The 10,747-nt window shown below is 35.5% G+C and overlaps 1 long non-coding RNA gene across 1 annotated transcript; it reads left to right on the top strand.

Moving 5' to 3' along the window:
- On the top strand, positions 394–2,540 carry LOC109335702. The gene is made up of 3 exons (XR_002106233.1): positions 394–602; positions 716–826; positions 2,102–2,540. It is a non-coding gene; the product is annotated as an uncharacterized LOC109335702 (long non-coding RNA).

Below are 10,747 nucleotides of genomic sequence, written 5' to 3'. Positions count from 1 at the left end.
TTTTTTGAAATAATTAAATTTAAATTGATCGTGAGATAAATGAAGCAGCAAAAATTAATGTATGCACCACATATAATCTCAGTTGAGTTTTTGAAATAGTTAAAATTTTAATTATAGCTGATTTTGATTTCCGTACCGCATCTACTCAAATAGATTTTTTGAATAGTTTAAAGAGATAAAAATTATACTGTTAAAGATTGATTTTATATTACTTGTGTTTTTATAAATAAATTTAAATAGGTAATAAACTAAAAATTTATGAACAAAAACCCTCCATCCAAATTTAATAGTTGGTAACAATTTCATCAATTATTGATACTAAAGATTACTGGGTGACATAACATATATAATTTTTTTTTAGAGAATAAGGCATATAATAAAAGAAGGAAAATAAGGAATAAAAAAAGATATGAGAGGGGTGTACGGGTTATCTAAGAACCTTGAAACCCAAATGGGATTTCAAATCCCTAATTCCGTTTTCTTCCCCAATCGACATCCATAGGGCTAGCAGGGAGGTCCAGCGACGAACATCGTAGGTTGAGAGCATCGGGACGCAGGGGTCTGTATGGTGGAGGAAGGAGACGCGACGGTGGTTTATGGTGGTTTGGTTCTTCTTCCCGTTTTTGTTTCTTAATTCGTTTCTTGTTCCTTATTCCTTTAACTATGAACCTTCATCTCTTACTTCTAACTATCACATAGTTCTTAATTCTTACAGTAGCTTATTAAAGGCAACGGAACGGGATGGACGTGATCGATGGACGATGGTCCTAAGTCGGTAATGAAGGTAGTAAGGTCACCATTTGGAATCGATAGTGTCAAGGCTTTGGTAACAAATCATATCCTTCTTCTATTCGAATTTTAATTATCCATTTAATGCTTGTGTTGATTGAGGATATATGTAAGGCACTAATTTTGGGTGGGAATTCGTTCATGGACAAATCATATATTAAGATTGTCGGGATGTAATTACTTAGTTTTAGTTCTTAATGGAATATGGGTACTTCTATTCTTTTGATATTTGGAACGTAAACTAGGTAAATCATATGGCCGACAATTATGTAAATGAATGAAATAAGCAGCTTACCTGAATACGTATCCCGATCTTTTACCCTTTGAATGTCATCCTAGATGATTCTTGTTCCAGGATATTCCTTGCACCTGCTATGCATTGACTGAGTTCTTCACCTTCTGATGTCTCTGATTGTTTCTTCTCTGTGTGCTCACTGATTTATTATGTGTATGTATGTGATATCAGTATGCTCTCTTTTGGTATTGTGTATATGCGAATTCTCTGGTTCTTTATGCCTTTGTGTTACTCTCAATAAGTGTTTTCTGATAACTGTATGGTAGATTATTCTGACTTGTACTCTATGTTGTATACTAGATATCTCTATTTTTCTGTGTGTGTATATTGCTCTCTGATAGTTGTCTGATATGCGTGATAGATTTCTTTTTTATTCTTCTTATGGTTGTGTGTGTTGTCTGTGAAGTAATGCACCTTTTCTTATAATCGTTTGAGACAGACCCTTAGGCTGCCAATTTTAATTCAGTAACTTGCAAGGATTATGCTCCATGATTACCCTTTATTGCTGCAATTAGATTGATTCCGTAACTGAAATGGTTGATTATGTGCAATAGGTAACTGTTGGGGTTTTTTAGCCTGCCCCCTTTTTATGCTGATTGAGGGGCCCTCTTGGGGTGCCAACGTGCACCCCTCTGCCTTTTAAGTGTTTGTGATGAATTGCTAATCATGATGATTTATATGCGTAACTGAAAACGTTAATTCATATTCTGCATCTTTTTGAAATCATTGATGTGGCTAACTCATAGCATTTTTCCTCTACTAACGCCTCAAACTGTAACCGAAAGATAGAAAAATTCTTAATTTGCTTTCCCTACATTTCCTCTTTGTAACCATGGTTGGTTCCCTTCTCCTTGCATTAATTCTATAAATGCTCTTAATATTTGTTGTTTGTTGTTTCTGGTTTATTCTCTCATGGATCATTTGTCTTTTTCTTCACCTTTCGGTTTCTTCTTATGCTTATGATGGTCATCAGTAATAACAAAAGGTGATGTTCTTTTTTGTTTTGTTTTGGTTTAGATTTGACAAAAGGAGCTTCTGGAGTTCCAACTCAAAATTGTTCAACAAAGAAAAAATCCTTTTGATGGGTCCTTGTTCATGCTCTTGTTTTGGGGGTTGTTCTTAAATCACCACTATTTGGGTTGTGGTTTTTGACATTTTTGTTTTGCTCTGAGGATTTGGTGCACAAGCTTCAATGCCCTGCTGTAATTTGGATGCTCAATTACTAACCTCATGATTCTAGCACTAGCCTTAGTGTATCAATGAAGACCAAATTATGGTGAAAAGACATGTGGCTTATTGTTTTATGAACTCATCAAAAAATCTCTTGATTTAATGCCTGAACATTTTGTACTATGTACACTTTTATTTCAAATTTGAGCCACTGTTGAAGGGTAAGTAGTGTAGGTTCTTGAGTAACTTTATGTCCAGGTTGTGATCTTCAATAATACTAATCAACCAGTGCTTTAATTCTCAATTTATATTGTTATTATCAAAACATATGTCTGGCGTCCTAGTTTGGTGGATAAATATTGAATTGCTTATATCAGTAACAATGACTAAATTATTAAAAAATAGAAAAGTGCAATGGTAGCAACTATAAATTTTACACATTTAGATTAACAAAAAATGATTTAGAAAGAAACTACAAAGCTGAAAAATTTCTCCTTGTTGACCATCAAATTGCTATTTTTTAGATTATCCACCACACTAAAGGTCTAAACCGAAAGAGTATCATCAATAAGTCCAACCGTACCATTGCATTATGGATTACTTTACATCATGAGAAAGATATCGGGTATGACATAATTGAGTGTTCACACCAGTGGTCATTCATACCTGAGGGTTCTTGATGTTCTTTGGTAGGTTTGCTTTGAGTGCCACTGCTTGGTATGACACTAAGTTGATTCATATTATGTCCATTACATGATCCACTGTTTGGTCCAATGCTCTTGAAGAGTGATTCTAGTTGAGCATATTGTTCTAGCCCAAAATTGAAGCCTATGTTCCTTGTATCAGAGGTTGGTGCTTGATCCTTCTCAATTTTGTCTGAGGTCCTTTCTTGAGTTGTTATCATATTGACTGATCCATTGTCTTGTCTTGTTCTTCCTTGAAATTTGTTGGGAGGAAAGCCATGCTTGAAATAACATGTATCTATTGTGTGCTCGTTCCTTCCATAATAGGTACATACCTTTTGTCCACCATTCCTTTGTCCACCAAAGCCTCTGCCAAAACTTCTTCCTCTTCCTTGCATAGTGCCTCCTCTTTGTCAAAGAAATCTTGACTTCCATTGTTGTGTAGTTTTATTCATGTTGGTGTCAGGTTTATCATTTGAAAAATTTAGTAATGCTTTAGAACTTGTTGGGTTGACTTCATCAAATTGCCTTTCTTGTTGCTGCACTAGTGAAAAGGCCTTGTTTATTTATGGTAGTGGCTCCATAAGAAGTATTTGTGCTCTTGTTGCACTGAATTCATCATTTAATGCTTTCAGAAAATAGATAACATGTTCCACTTCTCTTTGGTCCCTAACAACTTTGGTTGATCTGCAGTTGCATTTGACTTCACAAACACACATGGGTGTCATTCTCAAGGACTCTAGTTCTTCCCATAGTGTCTTCAATTCTGTGTGGTAAGTTGATATGCTCCTATCTCCCTGCATCAATAACTACAATTGTTGTAATACATCTGAAATCCTAAAATAATCTCCCTTTGAGAATCTCTCCTTTAAGTCTGCCCATAACTCTTGTGCACTTTCAATGTACATAGTGCTTTGTGCAATCTCTGTTGAAAGAGATCTTGTGATCCATAATATGACCAACTATCACTCATGGATGAGATCCATGAAGAGAGCACTAAAGACTAAGAACAAGCTGAAGTTTATGGATGGCTTTATTACACATATCCCACATATCATATTCCAATGATGATTGTGGTGGAGGTGTAATAAAGCCATCCATAAACTTCAGCTTGTTCTTAGTCTTTAGTGCTCTCTTCATGGATCTCATCCATGAGTGATAATTGGTCACCTCTAGTGGTGGTGTGACCAATACAACCCCTGGATTCTCTCCTAGATGGAGGAAATATGGACTTTGCACCTCATTAGTGCTCAATGTTGTTAGCATGCTTCTTTCTTGCTACATTGCTAATAAATTCTTGGCTCTTTTTCTTTGTTTCGCTGAATTCTTGGCTAGGTCTTTCTTTGGGTGAGGTGAGTAAAAGCCTATCTGCAACTTGGGTAAACAGAGCCTTCATAGAGAAGACTTTGATACCATATTGTGAAATTGAGACTCAATATACCTCATGATCTTATTATTTTCATCAAATTTACATTAGCCATTGGCTTTCTTATATAGAAGAAAGTGTAGTTGCTTGTAACGAAAGCAACCTAACTAAACTAGTGAAAAACCCCAACTAACAAGCTAACAAACTTTTATAACTAACATATAATAAAGATTCTTCTAGAATATACAAAGTGTGCCCATATAAAACACATGTGCCAATTAATTTTCCATGTGCATAAATTCTGACCGAGCATGCTTTATGGCCTGGGTAGGAATTTGGTGCACCAAGGTTAGCCAGAGCCACAAGCTTGATCGTGTAATGTTGATGTGCCCAACAAGGCCTCTGATGCGCCAAGCGTGATATTTGGTGCGCCAGCCCAGGCAGGCCTAGTGTGTCACCCTGAGCAGCCTGGCCGAGGGACATGCGCCTGACTTGAGCAACCTGACCAAGGGGCCTGCGCCTGATGTTTGGCGTGGCTTGAGCTATTCTGGCCGTGTTGTCTTGGCCATGGGCTTCAACCTTATGCGTCATGGTGCATAGGATTCTGACCGAGCTGGTTGAGCCAATGAATCGTGCTGGATCATGAGATGAGACTTATATGTTTTTGTTGTGACCATGTGAGGCATTTCCATGTGGCTTGGTTGGCAAGTCACCATGCTTTTCATGCTCATTATGCTCCAATAATAATTGAGAAGTATTGGTTACTAAACCAACATGCAGGGATCATGAATAAAACATATATCCTACATAAGTTGAGGTGTCGATCATGTATAGATCGTGTCTTAGAAGGAACTCTGCCCTCTTTCATGTTGAGATCTTTTTCTTGTGCATAGCCCATAAAATGATGCACATACCTTCTTCCTTCAGTCTATTACAACACAACCTTCCTTAATTTCCTATTGGAGCTGTAACATATATGTTTTACTTATATCTTTGAGCATATTAGTTTAGTTACCAGTAAAACACTATAATGCGATCATTGCAATGAGGACTTAGATAATATTATCCTTTTAAATTCCCAAAATAGTTTAGTTCATCATACCTTAATCGCAATCCTCTAGATGTTGGTGGTGGATGTGAGAGAAGCTATGTGAAACACTCTACACGATTTTTGCTTTTGTATAAGAAAGAAAACTAAATAGAACATTTTAACAAAATAACAAGGAAGGAGAGAAAGCACTCAGAATTACTAGGAAATATTTTTTTGATTCAGATTAAAACACTCTACACATTTTTTTGCTTTTCTATAAGAAAGAAAACTAAATAGAACACTTTAACAAAATTACAAGGAAGGAGAGAAATCACTCAGAGTTACTAGGAAAGATTTCTTTGATTCAGATAGATGTGTCTTACAAAGGGAGTAGTACATGTTTATATAGTGGATGGAAAATCACCCATGGTTTATTCTACACCCCTAGTTTTCATTTCTCTGATCCTAGTTAGTTCTTCACATGTGACCATGCAAGAGGTGTCACTTCTTGGTTGCCATTCTTAGTGAAAATCTTTCAGACTTTTTCAGAACTTACTGTTCACTTTTTCATGCCTCCATGTGCCTTTTCAGACTCCTAATCATAGTTTTTTCTCTTGTTCCATAATTATCTCAGCCATGATATGCTTTACTCGAGAATGTTGATATTAGTTGATCATTCTTCATAGTTAATAGTGTTATCTCTTTCTTCACATATTGGGCACTGTTGAGAATGCTTGAAATATGTTATTGTATTAGTCCCACATTGTCTAGTATTAGAATAAAGTAGAGTAACCAATGTTATATATTGGACTCATGTCCCTTGTTATAATGTGCACCAGATATAAGCACCAAATAGAAACACCACATGGGCAGGTGGGCCCATGGGTGTGCTAGGGTTTGTAATACTTATTCTCTAATAATATCTTGGTAGCCACTCAACGCTCCAGGGGACGTAGGCATAATTGGCAGAACCTCGTTAACAAATTCTCTTGTTTCTTCTCTTCTATTTATTGTATGCCTTTATTTGATTGCTTGTAGCCAACGCTGCACAACGATCGCTTCTACTGCACCAATAATTGGTATCAGAGCCAATTAGTAGATGGCTCTTAACCTAGACGTCTGATAATGGCTAAAGAGGGTGAAGGCGTGATGGCTACACAAGGTGCGTCAAAGGTAATGACAAAGATGGAGTATATGAGTTGAAAGAGAAGGAAACATGGCGGAACTATGGTGTAGGCGATGTGTGTGTTGATCCAGAACCCATAAGTTCATGTATTGGGTTAGGATCAAGGTGGAGATAAGGACTCATGTGTTGAGTTTGACCAAGAGACAGATGCTGACAATATCTTTCTAGATGTTGAGGGAATGTTCTCAGTTGAGATGAGAAGTGGAATATCATAATGGCGTGTCTAAGACGTCATAGTGAAAGATATTAATTGTTAGCAGATTCACGAAAGCACAGAGGCGCTGACTGACTTTGATGTAGGGTATAACATGGGCATTGGCTTTGATGCAAGTTGTAACACGAGCATTGGTAGAGATGTAGAGGTGTGACATGGGCATTGGCTTGGATGCAAGGATGTCACACAGACATTAGTTAACATTGATGCAAGGTGTGTGTTGTGGGTATACTCCTTATGATGGAGTATGATAGTTCTTTTGAACTAGGATTGTCGGAGTAGACAATGGTGGTAGTGGTTGAGGCTTTCCAAGGAAGCTCCAAGGTTCAGTTTGACTGGGTATTGAAGAGGATGATTGTTGCTGAACATTTGTGTAGAGGTTCCAATATATCGAAAGACTTCCTAGAAATAAGTGGTTAGGCGGCATGTTCCATTTGATGGCGATACGGGAAGCTGCACTACAAGTTTGGAGAGCTAGGCTCTTGATAACATCGTCAAGGATACTCAGAAGGTCTATGCTGTAGGGGAGCAGTTAAAGAGAATTAGACATTGAACAAAGTGGAGTCATACATTCACTAAGGTGAAGATTCTTGTGTAGATTTCATAATGAGCGAGATATTCGTCTATTTCAATCAAGATGGAGATTGTTGGGGATGCTTGAAATATGTTATTTTGTTAGTCTCACATTGTCTAGTATTGGAATAGAGTAGAGTAACTCATGTTATATATTGGACTCAAGTCCTTTGTTATAATGTGCACCAGATATAAGCACCAAATAGAAACACCCCATGGGCAGGTGGGCCCATGGGTGTGCTAGGGTTTGTAATCCTTATTCTCTAATAATATCTTGGTAGCCGCTCAACTCTCCCGGGGACATAGGCACAATTGGCCGAACTCCGTTAACAAATTCATGGCCAACGCTGCGCAATGATCGCTTCCGCTGCGCCAACAGGCACCTATGCTCTGGATATTCAGATAATAATTGACATGCTAACTTTTTTGTTCTTGGTGGTAAATCCATCATATTTGTTCGAATTTTATTGTATCAACTGTTGAATTCTGTGGCTCCTCTAGATCTTCTTCCTACTGAGTATATACACGTAGTTGGTCCTGTGAAATAGACTCATTACTCTTCTTTGTTGTCTTTCAAAGTCCTCGGTATTTCTTTGAAAATTATTTCTAATTCATGGGATCTGATGGTATGGAGTTTGTATTCAAAATCACCATGGTCTTCAATAAATAACTTTGTTTCTTGCTCATATTCGAATGGGGCAGCTGTAGTCCCAAATCTGATAAGATTTATTGGGGGATAAAATTTATATGGGGTTACTGCTGCTATAGTAGAATAACATTTGACATACACTTTATTTTGAGTTACAATATTGAAATAATGTTTTGCTGCTTCCTGACCTAACTTTGGCAATAGTGATAATTCATACATATTATTTGAGGGATAGATAGTTTGGATCAATCCATAACCGAATAATGTTTTTACTAACTCCGGACTTATTCCTGGATAAATAATTGCCTTGTTAAATGGATAATGTGATATATTTAATAGTTGACGTTGAAAGTTCCAGACAATTTAATTTTCCTAATAATAGTCTCAAATAGTCGTATTGTTCCTTGGAGTTAAAGGTGGTATGAGATTATAGTCTTTTTTGGGTTTTGGTCGGGTATCTAAGATTACTAGAATTATTTGAGCCATATATTATTTCCTTTTCTCTTTGGTGGGTTCTTACTATTTCCGCTAATGGCACTATTTGGTTGGGAATTAATAATGGTTGTGGTGGTGTAGACTCCTTAAAGTTAGTTTGGATGCCTACTTATTTGGTTGTTTTGTTTTGGCTTGGCAGTTGCGATTTGATATCTAATATTAACAGTGTAGTGTTTTGGATACTCTCATTAAATGAGATCGTTAATATTTCAATAGTTGTAGTTAATTGGACATGGACTAATTGGATATTCATTTCCATATTACTCAGCCTTCTATCTATTTGGTCGCTGAGATACATAGATAGATTTGTTGTTCCTCTTGTAGCTCCTTGGATATTTGTGTTCTGCATAGTGGAATTTGTATTCTGCATAGTTGAATTCTCCATATTAAGATTTTCTGCCATCTGAAACAAAATCATTAGTAATTTTCTCCTATTCTACTCAAATAATCTGTAACTAAATTGTTCTTTCCTTTTATACATTCAATTTCATAATCATAGTGAGCCAAATTACTTTGCCACTTAATCAACATTTTATTTGTCAATCTATTGGTTTTTATTCATTTATCTAACAAGTGTTTCACTTGAGGGTTATATGTCCTAATTAGGAATTTTGAGTTTACTATACACAACTCGAATTTTTCTATAGCCTTAATTATTGCTAAAAACTCCTTCCAAGGGGAGTGTTATTTGCTTTGACTATCATTAAATTTTCCACTATAATATCTTGTTATTACTTCTTCTTTTCTTTCATTCTCATGGTACAACGCTGCTCCCTAATAATTCTCTGATGCGTCTGTATAGATAATTCATCTTACATTAGCCTCAATTGGTATATACAATTTAGGCAAATGTTGACACAATTTTTTAATTTGGCCTATTATACTTTCTATATTATCATCTAGTACCCACCTACTCTTTTCCCCGGCTAACTTAGATATTTTTGCTATCAATTTTGACAAATTTGAAACATAATTCCTTGTCTGGTTCACTAATCCTAAGAATGATTGCAATTCTTTTTTGTTTGTAATTCTAGGAAAATCTTTAACTTGTTTGCTTATGTGTTCTTGTAGTTCATTTCATCCTGTGATATAATTTGTCCTAAAAATCCTATCCTAGTTTTTCTTAATTCTGCCTTTTGGGTGATATATAGCCTTTTTTGTTCTACTAGATCCATAAACTTTTTTAGATGGATCTCATGAACCTCTTGGTTATATAAGAATATTAAGATATCATCTATATAGATTACTGCAAATTCTCTTAATGATAATAATAGCTTTGAAACATATTCTTGGAATATACTTTGACTATTATGGAATCCTATTGGTAATACGTTCCACTCTTAGAGTCTTTCAGATGTACTAAAAGCAGTATATTTCTTATTTTCTTCTTCTAACTTTATTTGCAAAAACCACGATTTGCAATCAAATTTGCTAAATATCCTCTTCCCTCGGACAATAATTCTATCATAGGTATGGGATACCTATTTCTAACGGCTAACTTATTTAGTTTTGCATAATTTATAACCAACCTTGACTTCCCTCTTTTTTCTTCAGTGTGCTTTATTACTATCATAGTCGGCGATGAATATTCTGATCTACTTTCTCTTATTAGCCCATATTTTTTCATTTCATTTATGTGCATTATAAATTCTTGTTTGTCCCTCTCTGTCCAGGGATAAGGCTTACAATTTATTTCTTTGTTGTAATCATTTAATTCTATTTTGACTATAGGCCTAGATTTTTTTCAATGGACTAATGGGTTTTCACTATAGTTGTCTTTTAATCTCTGTTCTATTGTCTTTTGGATTCCCATGGTAAATATAGTTGTTAGGTGTTGTTTTATCTCTATAGGTTTATTGTTTGGTAAAAACTGAACTTCTTTTGTACTATGTCTCTTTTGGAATTTGTCATCCTTTCTCCTATAAGGTCTAGTTATTCTTATGTCATAAGCCATATGTTTACATGGTGTGGTTAACATTAATACTTTAGTATTTATTTCTAGCGGCATGTAATTTTGTAAGAAATCTAATCCTAATAGTATGTCACATGTGTTTTCATTAAATTGGTATAACATATTGATCTTTAACTCATATTATCCTATTTGAATAGGTATATCTGTAGCTCCTAATTCCATAATGTGTATTTCTTGTATTGTTGTACTCATTCTTAATGGGTTTTTTCCATAGTTCTGGTGGCAAAACATTACATTTTGTCGTTGTTTTATTTGCTCCAGTATCAACTAATGCGTGATATTTTCTAGCCCAATATTTCTCATAATTAAATTTAACCAATATATA

The sequence above is a fragment of the Lupinus angustifolius genome, chromosome LG20 (assembly GCF_001865875.1).
Source record: "Lupinus angustifolius cultivar Tanjil chromosome LG20, LupAngTanjil_v1.0, whole genome shotgun sequence".
In the NCBI taxonomy this organism is placed as follows: Eukaryota; Viridiplantae; Streptophyta; class Magnoliopsida; order Fabales; family Fabaceae; genus Lupinus; species Lupinus angustifolius.
This window is presented reverse-complemented; position numbering and strand designations above follow the sequence as displayed.